Raw genomic sequence first — 12,815 nt, forward strand, 5'->3', positions numbered from 1 at the left:
AGAGTGACACCCCATCCTCAATAGATGAACAAAACAAAAAGCATATGAGAAAGTAAGTTATTATGACACCTTCAGGAACATACAGTTCCTTAACACCAAAAGCCAAAGACAATGAGAAATATTAAATGACAGAAACAAGTTTTCAGAGCCCTACTCTGAAAAAGACCAATGATCAAATCAATAAAAACAAACAAGTAAATAAGGAAGCTAATTCAGGACCTAAATGGGATTTTTTTTCAGAAGGAAACTAAGCCTGAAAAGGAACCAAACAAAATGTTGGAAATTATTCAATCAATCATAACATCACATTGGGAGCATAAGGAAGTTTCACAAGTGGATGACAAGTTTGAAGCCATATTATATTGAAAAATAAATGAGCACAACCAAAATTTTGAAGTGCAAAAACACTATCTTTGCAACATGCCTGTGGGACACAATTATTTTCAGATGCTGTTTCTGTCTGCACAAGACCTGTAAAAGACTGAGCCAATCAACATCGCCTTACGGATGAAGGAGGAGCTCTTAAGACCTCACTCTTTTCTGAAGAGCTATAGACAGTTACTACAAGAGGAGTGGTGATGTTGCAGCCATTTCTCTTTTCAAGAGAATACCCCCACCTATGCCACTGCAACCCTAAATACATGCAATGGGTCACAAGGAGAGAAGACACGGAAGTAGAAGTGGAACTTGGAGAAAAGTGAGAGGAACTGAGGCTGAGAAAGATAATGGAGGAACTTTGATCAAGATGATGATGATGATGTATGTGTGTGTCTGTCTGTCTGTGGCAGAGTAAATAATTTGAAAAAGGACCTAAGATGACTTAAGGTAAAAGAAGATTTGAATAGTAGGAATCATAGACCAATTATTTAGTGGAAAAAACAAAGGCCCTGGGTCGTGTCATGGCTCAGCAGGTAAAGGTGTTTGCCTGTAAAGTCTAGTGAAATGAGTTGACTCCTCAGAATTCATGGGAAGGTGAAAGGAGATAACTAAATACATAAAGTTATCCTCTAACCTCCAAAGATATGTGTGGCACATGAACCTGTGTGTGTGTGTGTGTGTGTGTGTGTGTGTGTGTGTGTGTACTTGAGCGTGCACACACACAGAGTAATATTAAAACATTCAATTATCTTATTTTTTTTAATTATCAATGAAATTATAGCAGAAAAATTCAAACCTAGAGAACAAAGTAGACATCCAAATACAGGAGACAACTAGAACTCTAAACAGATATGACTGAAGAGGAACTTCTCTATGTCATAGTCAAGTTGTCAAAAGTACAAAGTAAAGAAACAACATTCAAAACTGTGAGGGAAAACTGCCAACTCAGAAAGCCAAACATATCAGAAAAACATCTGTAAGAACAGGAAGAAGGTTTTAAGTGTCAGTTAACGTAGACTGCAAAGGACTGTGTCCTCAAATCCTTGCAGTAATAAATCTGCTCAAACTGGTCTACATGCTCTCCTTTTGTTGCTTATTTTGTTTTTTATTATTTTGTTGTTGTTGTTTTCCAGTTTCAGTCACAGTCAGAATGGTCAATCAGGGGAAACCTCAGTTTTCATGGCTTTTATCACAGCTCATTGACCAAGCAAGATGATTTGATCAGCATAATTTGTAATTTAGCTCTATCTGTGGAGGAATTTTGAATAGCAAGATGCCAGATGTCACTGACTTACCTAAGGAAGTTGAAGCAGATGTATCTCTTTATTTAGGCCCCTTAGGGTATTACAGATTACTAAAAATATATTGTTTTAGATATTGGGCACATCTATTGAAAAAAATCCAGAAGTAAGATTCATTTTCATGTCTAGGTCTGTGTAATTTATATTAGATTTAGCAACCTTCATGTTATTAGAAACAACTGGTATTAGCCTGAAGTTAACACTTCAATACATTATCTCATTTAATTAACACTTAAACAAATCAAAAAATAGCATCTGACCACTTTGGAAAGTTTTGGATGTCTTTTTTTTTTTTTTCCGCCTCTGGGAAAACAAAGACCTGGAATTTGAATGTCCATCACTGTTTAAAGCCTAGTCCCAACTGTATGGCCTGCTGAGAATGTCACAGTCTTGCTAGACCCTGGAAAACACAATTTGGATCTTTTCTAGTGTTTCCCTGGAGTGACTGTTCTATATAGACAATATTAAAATGCAGATTTCTTGCTATAATATAATGATTCCTTGAAAGGAACCAAACAGAAATGATAGTTGTCAATATATTTTGCTAAAAATAAATGCAATATAAGTAATATTTCCTTATCCTTGCCACGATAACAAAAAACTTTGAGTCCTGTGCATGGGAAAATGCTAACAGAACATTCTCTGGTTAGAAGGCTTGATTTTCACAGATACAAAGTAAATATTGAAGCTCACACTGCTATTTAACATAGCAAACTAATGTTGAGAGACTTCTATTGAATTTCATAGATTTCATTACTGAGAGCTGTAGTCTCAAATATCTAGTTTTCTTGGTGACAGCCTTTCCACAGGAAAACAGATCAGAAAAGAGTAAGGAGCATACACCCTTTATTATTTTTTTCTTTTATTGAAAATAGTTTTATTTTTCATAGTTTCCCCTCCCTCTACTTCTTCCAGTTCCTCTTGTCCTCCCCACCCGCCTCTGCATCCAGGTCCACTCCCATTCTGTCTCTCATTAGAAAATAAACAGTCTGATAAAAACTGAGCAGCCAGAGACGGACATGCACACGCCTACCCAGAGTGGTTTGCTCTGGGCAAGTAGGAAGACGCCAAGGAACTGCAAGATCTGGCACCATTGTGGTGAGCAATCAGAAGAGTATGGGAAGGAGAGAGGATTAGAGAGAGATTCACATACTTTGGAAAGAAGAGGATCTGAAGAGGAGAAGGCTGTGAGGAACAGGCAGATGTAGGAATCCTGCTTGCCACCCAGGTGTCCTCCAGTCCTGGGTTGACACCAAGGTCCAGGTCTGGGTCCATGGCCATACCACAGACATGGTCTGTGTGGCTGTCCATGGCCACTGTTACCACCAAGGGATGTGAGGATGTCTGGGATTGTGGCCACCACATGTGGCTGCATGGATGTCAGAGGGCCACGCCACCAGGGACCATCCTAATCTGGATGGCCTGGGATGCCACCTAGGGCCATGGTGCTGTATAGACCGGAGATCAAGATGGGCCAGCGCACTCTCTGTTCCGGGACCATGGACGGTGGAGGTTGACCGAGCAGAGCTCCAGAGAACACCGTTGGACTTTGATACACCTTCCCCAGACCCCGAGACCTACTTATCCCTTCATTTGTAAGTTACCCACTGAATAAATCTTCCTTTTAACTACGTGGAGTGACCTTAATAATTTCGCTGCAGCTGCAGGGCCCATGTTTGGGTCCATGACCCTACTGCAGCCAGGATCTGTGTTGTTGTCCATGGTGCCTGTTACCGTTCAGGGTCATGTGGATGCCCAGGGACTGGGCCTGCTGGGGCCCAAGGGTCACAGTGACACTGGGGTCATACAGATCAGGATAGACTGCTGCCACTCAGGGCTATGTTGGCATCCAGGCCAAGGCTGCTTCTGAGAAGCATGGCTGGGTTCATGGTCTACAGCAACCAGGGTCTGTGTTGATGTCAATGGCTTCTGTTACTACTGAGGACTGTGCAGATTCCCAGGGTATGGGCTGACACCCAAGGCCGTGTTGGTGCCCAAGGGTCACGCTGCCACCAGGGCCATACAGATGGGGGTGGACTGAGCTGCCACCCAAGGGCCATGGAGAAGTCTGGGCCCAAGCTGTGGCTAGGGACCATTTTGGTGTCTGTGGCTCTGCGGCAGGCAGGCAGCCAGCGTCTGTGTTGAGGTCCCTGGCTCCTGTTGCCATCAGAGGGCTAGGATTGCCCAGGGAACTAATCAGCTGCATGAGGCCAGGTTGGAGCGCTCTGGGACCACATTGTTTCTGGGCCCATCCAGATTTGAGAGACTTGCACTGCCATTCAGAGCCATAATGATGTCCAGGCCTAAGTTGCTGCTGCTGATGACCACAAGGTCCTGCAGCAGCTGATGTCTGCGTGAGTGTTCACTGTCCGTGTTACCACAGGGGTCCATGTAAACCATGTGTTGAACCATGTGTTGAAGTACAGGGCTCAACTCAACTGACCCCATCCCTCACTGGCCTGGGGCGACTTGTCCTTCCTCCTCTCAAACACACACAGGAGAGCTGACCCTGAACCTCCCTGGCCCTAGGATAAAGGACACCGATGACCTTGGCACCCGAAAGCTGGCCTTGTCCCTAATGGGAGAGCTGGCCTCCCACATTTGGGAGGTCTAGCCCCATCTCTCAGCAAGTACCTGGGAGAACTGGCTCCGCCCCTCACCTGGGAGGGGTGGTCCCAGTGGAGTGATCATCTTAGCTGCCATCAGGGCACACATCCAGCTTGGAGTTGGAACACCCCAACAACTAACCTGTCTATGATGTGCTGGAGTGTGTAAAGAGACTGATCCTGCAGAACCATAGCAGCAGGATTTCCACGGCTCAGGGCATCAGTGGGATAACAGAGAGGAATGCTGGAGGAAGTCCAGGATTGATGGTGTACCAAAGCCAGAGGCCATTACACAATGAACATTTGCAAGTATCATCTTAGTGGTAGCTGTTTGGACAAAATGGTCTACTGCATGGTACACAAACAGCTACCACTAAGATGAGTGAAAAGGTGATGGAGAGGAAGGATGGAGGAGCAAAGTGTTTATTTTTTACTCTTTAAAAAGTTTTTGTTTATTTTTATTCTTTTATAGCTTTCCTTTGGTGGGCAACAAAGGGAGGAGAGGATACAGAGAAACTGGGAGATGAGTGGGACTGGTGTGTATGATGTGACATTCCCAAAGAATCAGTAAAAATTAAATAAATAAAAGAAACAAATTTCTAAGGGATAATAGTAAAATAAACAAAGAATTGGTATATTATATATTGGTTAAATATATCGATATATCTGAACATTCGTTCATCATGAATAGTCTAAACATCATTTTAATATCTGCTGGTAACATTTAACATTTCACATATTCGGTGTAACTCATTTGTTTACTTATGAATTGTTAGTCTTTTAGATAACTAATATTTTATTATTATATATTTCAGTGAATGTAACTAAGATCATCCACAATTTAATGAGTGTACGGAAGCAGATGTGCTACTCAAAATTTCCTCCCCAGAAAGTTGGGGCTTAGAGATGAATAGGTGATGGCTCAGTTCAAAAGTGTGTACTGCTTTTGCAGGGGACACAAGTTTGATCCCCAGCCTCCATTGAGCAGCTCACAACCACCTATACCATGGGCTCTAGAGTGTCTGATGCCCTCTCTTGGCCTCCACAGGCACTGTACTCATGTGAACATTACCCCACAAGTACACATGCAAAGTTTTTAAAAAATAAAATAAAAAAAGCTTCTGTTTTTGTAATTCCTTACTAGTGTTACATAAAGTTATCTTTGCCTCCTCCCCTTTTGTGTCTCTGTATCTGTCTATCTGTCTGTCTGCCTGTCTCTCTCACTCGCTCTATGACTGTGTGTGTGTGTGTGTGTGTGTGTGTGTGTGTGTGTGTGTGTGTGTGTGTGGTGGTGGTGGTGGTGGTGGTGGTTTGAAATGGTCCCCAAAGGGAATGGCACTATTAGGAAGTGTGGTCTTGTGGAAGTAAGTGTGGCCTTGTTGGAGGAATTGTGTCATTCCAATTATGGGGGCGGGCTTTGTGGTCTCTTCTTCTCAAGTTTCACTCAGCGTGAGTCAGTCGACTTCCTGTTGCCTCTTAGTCAAGATGGAGAACTCTCAGTTCCAGCACCACATCTGCCTGCATGCTGCCATGCTCCCCTTTCTGACGATAATGGACTGAACCTCTGAAACTGTAAGTGAACCACCTCAATTAAATGTTATTATTTATAAGAGTTGCCATGGTCATGGTGTCTCTTCACAGCAATAAAAACCCCTAACTAAGACTCTGTGTGTGTGTGTGTGTGTGTGTGTGTGTGTGTGTGTGTGTGTTTATCAATAATAATTGGGAAAGACACAAATAATTTGATGGGGAGACAAGGGGAAAGACATGGGGAGGGTGTTAGAAGGAAGAATGTGAGAACATAAAAATAAAAGTACATAAATTTAGTAAGAGTAACATGTTGACTATAAAATAAAACATTTTAAAAATTCATAATACTAAATGTTATTTTCTTTTTACCCTCAGTGTTACCAGTTATATGAGTCTTCCAATTAAATTCTTCACGAATTATACCTTGCTGTGCTCGTTTGTTGTTAGCAAGGTTAAATACTCTCTTGAATATACTATGTAATATATATCACGTAATTAACAGTTTCTGCATGTGAACTTAGACCGCCTGGGTTTAAATTCAGACTCCAAAACTACTAACTCTATTATCTAGAAAGCTGCTTAACCTCCCCGGGGACACAGCTGCCCCTCGCTAAGTAAGCGTGAGGTTAACAATGAAACTCATTTGTTGTCATATTTACTCAGCTAGCTCATTAGTTTGCCACGAGGATGAATGAGTTAGCACTACAAAGTGCTTAGAACATACCTAACAATTATAAACACACAATGTTTCTTCTTGTGCATAATATATCTTCCAACTATGTGGTCCTTTTCTTCTGTTTTTGCTCATATTGATTGGTAAAAATGCTTTATCGTTCATATTCACTACTTGTAATATATCTTGAAAATGTTTTCCTCAAGTTTGTTGTCTAGCTTCTTTCTACTGCTGTTTGTGGCAACCTTTTTCTGTCAGACATTTGTTTCTTTATGCTGACTGATTTATCAAATACCCAATTTTAAATAATGCAACTTGATGAGTTGGGAGATAAGTACACACTGTACACTACTGTAACCTATGCCTACAAAATTTTTCATTTCAAATTTATTCTATTTTATATCTTTGATAAACAGTCAATATAAGATCTATCCTCTTGTCAAATTAAGTATGCATTATTAGCTGTAGTTATTATCATTCTTTATAAGATATCTGGAATTTGTTAATTATTGACAGTAAAAGTACCATGCTCTTTAACTAATGTATCATCCCCACAATGTTGTCTCCCCACCCTTGAATACCAAAATTCCATTCTCCATTTATAGACACTTGACCATTTTAGAATAATGAGTGGGTAGTGTCACAAAGAACCGACCATCCTGTATATGGGCATATTAAACTTAGCATAGTGTCCTCCAGGGCCATCTATGAGGTCACAATGGCAGAGGTTTATTTTTGTAAAAGATAAAATAATAATACCCCATGTTTGTGTAAGCCTCATATTTTCAGTCTAATCATCTGTTGGTGGACGTATGGATTGCTTCCATGCCTTAACTATTGAGAATAGTGCTGCAAATCTCTTTGCAGCCATAGCCCTTTGCAATCTTGATTTCAAATTATTCTGAGTATGTATGTTGAAGTAGTATTGTTATGTCATGTATTATTTCTATGTTTTGTTTTTTGTGGAATCTCATTTCTGTTTTACTGGTACTTTACAAATTTATAAGCCAAACAACAGTATAAAAGAGCATCTTTTTTAATTAAAATTCTTTTTTTTATAAAATATATTTTAATTATTTTCCCTCCCTGTACTCCTTCTAGATCCTCCCTACCTCCCTATCCACCCAACTTTCTTTATGCTCTCTCCCTCCCTCTCTCTGTCTCTCTCTCTGTCTCTCTCTCTCTCTGTGTCTTTCTGTCTCTTTTTTTCTCTCTCTCTAACAAAGAAAAACAAAAATCAAAATATCCCCATAAAAGTGAAAATCAAAACAAACAAGTAAAATACCAAGAAGATAAAGCAAAACAAAACAAAAACAAAAACTCCACACAAACCCCACTGAGTGCATTTTTGTGTTGGGAAATTGCTTTTGAACAGGGCCTGCCCTGGGCATGGTTGATACACACAAGCTTCTCTTTTGTATATCCTCACCAGTGTTTGCTCTCATTTGGTTTTCGATAATAGCATTCTAACATTAACATGATGATACCTCATTGTGAGTTTATTTGCGTATCTATGGTGATTGATGATATTGGAAATCCATTAACCCCTTGTATGTCTTCTGTGGATAGATGTATTTTAAGTGCATGATTTGCCCATTGAATGATTTGCTTTATCTGCTATTGAGGTACTAGAGTCCCTTACATATTTTAATATTAATCCTCTGTTGAGCAAATAATTTCAAATATCAGTCTTTTCATTCAGTGACTTCTTTTGGTGTGACACAACTGTTCAGTTTTATGTTGTCATAAATCTATCTCTGTGTTGTTTGCCTTTGTCATCAATGTCTGCCAGGACTTTTACCATCCAAGTCTCGGGTTTAAGTCTTTATTTCATTTTGGGTTGATATTTGTATATAATGTAAGATAAGGTTCTAATTTCATTTTTGCATGTGGATAGACAATTTTTACCACTAAGCTATATCACCAATCTGTACAATTTTGAGAATCAGTGGACTGAACACATAAGTTTGTTTCTGAACTTTTGATAAAGATATTTTTATTGGCTTCCATTCATCTTTAAGCATTATATGAATTCCTGTGTAATTTCTTTGGTTGCAAGTCACTGAAATATTTGAAAATGCTTACAGGTATATTTTTAAAAAATAACTTTTAAGCTTTACTGTAAACAAATTTATGAATAAATAAAAACATTTCACAATAAAATTGACCAGACTTAAGTCTATAAAAATGAATGGGCTTCTATACAGTTAGAATACACATTCAGAATGGAAGCTGTGGAAGGGAAGCTGCCTGCAGGTAGATTTGAACTGTGTGTACTTGCATTAAAACTTCTCTATTTATATTTAGTCTAACAGTGGAATAAGCCCACCCATGGAACAAACCTTATTCTTCATGTTAAATTCTTTAAATCATAACACAGTGGGTTTGGAAGTCAAGATAGGGCTTCAGATGAGTGACACAGTAAAACATTTATTTGAGAAATATCTATTTCATAACCAAACTTTAAGAATTATATTTGTTACCCAGTCATATCCTCAATTGAGAGAATTCATTATGTTATATGCAGAAACATTGGAATGTTAATGGAAGTACTTTTCAAGAGAAGTCAAAATATATATTTATGGTAGCACTGAAATTATTTTTCAGAAATCATCATTTTAAATATACGACATATAAATACATTCATATAAACTTGCAAGTGTTTTATTGGCAAGCGTTTCATTTATCTGTATTGCTCAAAAGTGACAGTGTTTGGGGAAATAAAACTAACTGATAATATCAAAGAAATTCCAATGAAATACTTGCATTTCTCTCTCAAAACCTTTTACAGTTTAGATGAATAGTCTCTAATATCTTTTTGCTTCAAAATATAAATGATTAATCTGTACTCGCTAATGTTTTTACTGCAAAATATGAAACACTTCTTAACATTACTCTTTTTATATACCCATCATTTATTCTTACAAGTAGGGATATTATAAAATTGTATGCACATTCATATAAGTGTTCACATAGGTGTATGTATGTGTGTAATCAAATAAGTAATATATAATGTATAAAATATTATATACTATATATATACATATATAAGGAATCAAATATGGCACAATTAAAGGAAAGTGACAACAGACCAGAAGGTGTAGTGATATTGTGTCCCCCAATATATTGTGCACTCTAATAAACTTATCTGAGGTCAGAGAACAGAATAGCCACTAGATAGACATAGAGGCCTGGAAATGGTGGCACACATACCTTTAATCCTATCACTTGGGAGACAGAGATCCATCTAGATCTCTGTGAGTTCAAGGCCACGCTGGAAACAGAGCCAGGCATGGCGGCACACATCTTTAAACCCAAGACTTGAGATCTCATGTCTTGCTTGGGAAAGACACATGCCTTTAATCCCAGGAAGTGATGGCAGGAAGCAGAAAAGTATATGAGGAGTGAGGACTAGAAACTAGAGGCTGTTAAGTTTTTAGGCTTTTAGCAGCAGTTCAGCTGAGATCCATTCGGATGAGGACTCAGAGGCTTCCAGTTTGAGGAAACAGGATCAGCTGAGAAGTTGGTGAGCTGAGGTTAGCTGTGGCTTTTTCTGCTTCTCTGGTCTTTAAGAATTCATCCCAGTACCTGGCTCCTGAGTTTTTTATTAATAAAAAGATTTGTGTTACAAGGAAGTCTTTCCTCTGGTATTAATACAGTCTATCTATGGAGCTTCAGTAAAGTACCCTAAATCATTCTTTATTTTGCTAGTTAAAAACTGAGTTTGGGCCCCTGTTCTTCTCTATTTCCTTTTAATTCTGTTCTGCCTAAGCCATGTGGCATCGTTAATTTGTGATTGTAACCAAGGAATGAAAATAAATCTACCTTTCATTTGCTTGTTTTCTCTTTTTTCCTGAATATCCTAATTATTCTGATTTAAATAACACATATATTTCTTTTGTTATAGGCTATTTCACAGTCATCAAGTAAACAAGTAGTATGTAAGTAAACTATAGTACAATCTCCTTGCTCAAGAAAACCTCTCCTCATGCTGCTGAATTTTTTTCATCAGCAAAAGTGTCTTCCCTCAAATACTTAAGTTTACTCAACCCAGTTTCTATATGGCACTGTGTCTTAGTTAGGGTTTTCATTGCTGTGAAGAGACACTATGACCACAGCAACACTTATAAAAAAAATTTAATTGGGGTGGCTCACATACAATTCAGAGTTTCAATCCTTTATCATCCTGACAGGGAGCAGAGTGGCCTGCAGGCAGATGTGGTGCTGGAGCTGAGAGTGCTACATCTTGCAGGCGATAGGAAGTCAACCGACAGTCACATTGAGGGAAGCTTGAGGAAAACAGACCTCAAAGCCCACCCCCACTGTAACACACTTCCTCCAACAAGGCCACAACTTCTAATAGTGACACTTCTTTTGGGGGCCATTTTCTCTCAAACCACCACACACTGTATATTCTGTTTCATAGCCATCATGATCTAAAGTACTCCTTTCGTACTGCACCATGTCTCATCCCTATTCACAGAACATGAGGCTATCTCATCACTTATTTCATACTTACAGTGAATTCTTTATTTTTATTCATTTGACTCACATCACAACAGTACTAGAGTATCTCATGTGTCCTGCTCCTTATCATTTTGTTCAGTCTCTCAATTCTCCATTATATTGTCTTAAAGAACTGGATGGATACATTTTGGAGTCAGTATTGTCTATTCAACTTGTTTTATATCAGATAATTTCTTTAGCATCAGGAACATATCTCAGACAACATGTTTATTTAGTTATTAATAGTAAAACATGAGGAACTCAGGTTTATATAGTCTTCCTTAGACTATCTTTCAAACATATTTTTTATAGTTTATATTTTAGTTCTTCGAAAACATCATACAATATGTTTTGATCATATTCCCCCTGAACTCTTCCAAGATTTACCACCTCTTTGTTACCATTAAACTTTGCATCATTATAAAAACAAAAACAAACAAACAAGCAAAAGCCATCAAGGCCAATTTGTGCAGCCCAAATATTTCTGGATATGTGGCCTTCCATGGAAAAATGGTTAACTTACCAAGGCTACACTTTTAAAGAAAATAGACTCTCAGTCTCCTAGCAACTATCAGTTGCTAGTAGTTTCTTAGCAAGATGTGGATCTTCATGCCTAACTCCCTTCTCTGTGCTGGGGTTTTGTCTGTCTTGGGCTTGTTCAGTCTTATGCCTGCTGTTCCAATTGTTGTAAGCTCATATGTGCAGCTGTCATGCTGTGATAAAATGATAATAACTTACTTGTAGTCATCCTTTGTCTCTGGCTCTTTCTGCCTTCTCTTCTCCAATGATCTCTAGGCCTTTAGAGAAAGGGATGTAGTATATAGGATCCATTTAGGGCTGAGAATTCCACAGTTTCTTTCTCTCTGAACCTTGGCAAGCTGTGGGTCTCTGTGTTAATCAACATCTACTTCAAATAGAAGCCCAGTGCCAAGAACAGGTTAGTTATTTTGGAATTATTAGCCAGTGAGTTACCATAGAACCCCAAATATTACAGGTTGTTGGTGTGCTCTTGGTTACCCTCAAGAACTTGATGGTAAGACCCCATTTGAAAAGACACCACATATTTGAGTCACTGACTATAAAGAAATCAAGTGGGTTGTGACCTGGAAACTTCATCTATACTGGACAGGGTTCATAGTGTGAGATAGTGCTGTGCATGCTACCAGAAGAGAAAAAGAATGATCAATCTTCTACAGTTGTAAACTCTTTGAGCTAAATTAATGCCTGGCCTATTAAGACCTTTCAACTGGTGTAATAGTGGCATGAATATTATGGGAATAAGCAACAATTTTCTGACTAGATTTAAATCCCTTTCCACAAGATGAAACCAGTACCTGACCCCATTATTAGTCCAAGAACCTATGGTCAGAAAGATCACAGGTCCTAGGTGAGAACCTGCTACTATTAGTCTGGTAAGTATGTGTAGCATGACAGTAATTCTTAATGTTTTATCATTATATCCATAGATTAATTCATCTCTCAACCCTCATAGATGCTTCTATTTGCAGCAGATGGTGATTCAGCCTATAAATTGTTTTAAGCAACTAAAAAAATATTAAAATAACAATATAAAGGCATGCATTGTATTAGTTATTTTTTTCATTGCAATGTTAAAAACCCAACCAAAGCAATTTAAAGAGGAAAGGAAGGAAGGAAGGAAGGAAGGAAGGAAGGAAGGAAGGAAGGAAGGAAGGAAGGAAGGATTTGGACCCATGCTATATCCCATGATGAAGGAGAAGACATGGCAACTGCAGCTTGGGGCAACTGGTTACATTGCCTCCACAGTCAGGAAGCAGAGAGAGATAAATTATTGTACTCAAT

Source organism: Peromyscus eremicus, chromosome 12, assembly GCF_949786415.1.
Source record: "Peromyscus eremicus chromosome 12, PerEre_H2_v1, whole genome shotgun sequence".
NCBI lineage: Eukaryota > Metazoa > Chordata > Mammalia > Rodentia > Cricetidae > Peromyscus > Peromyscus eremicus.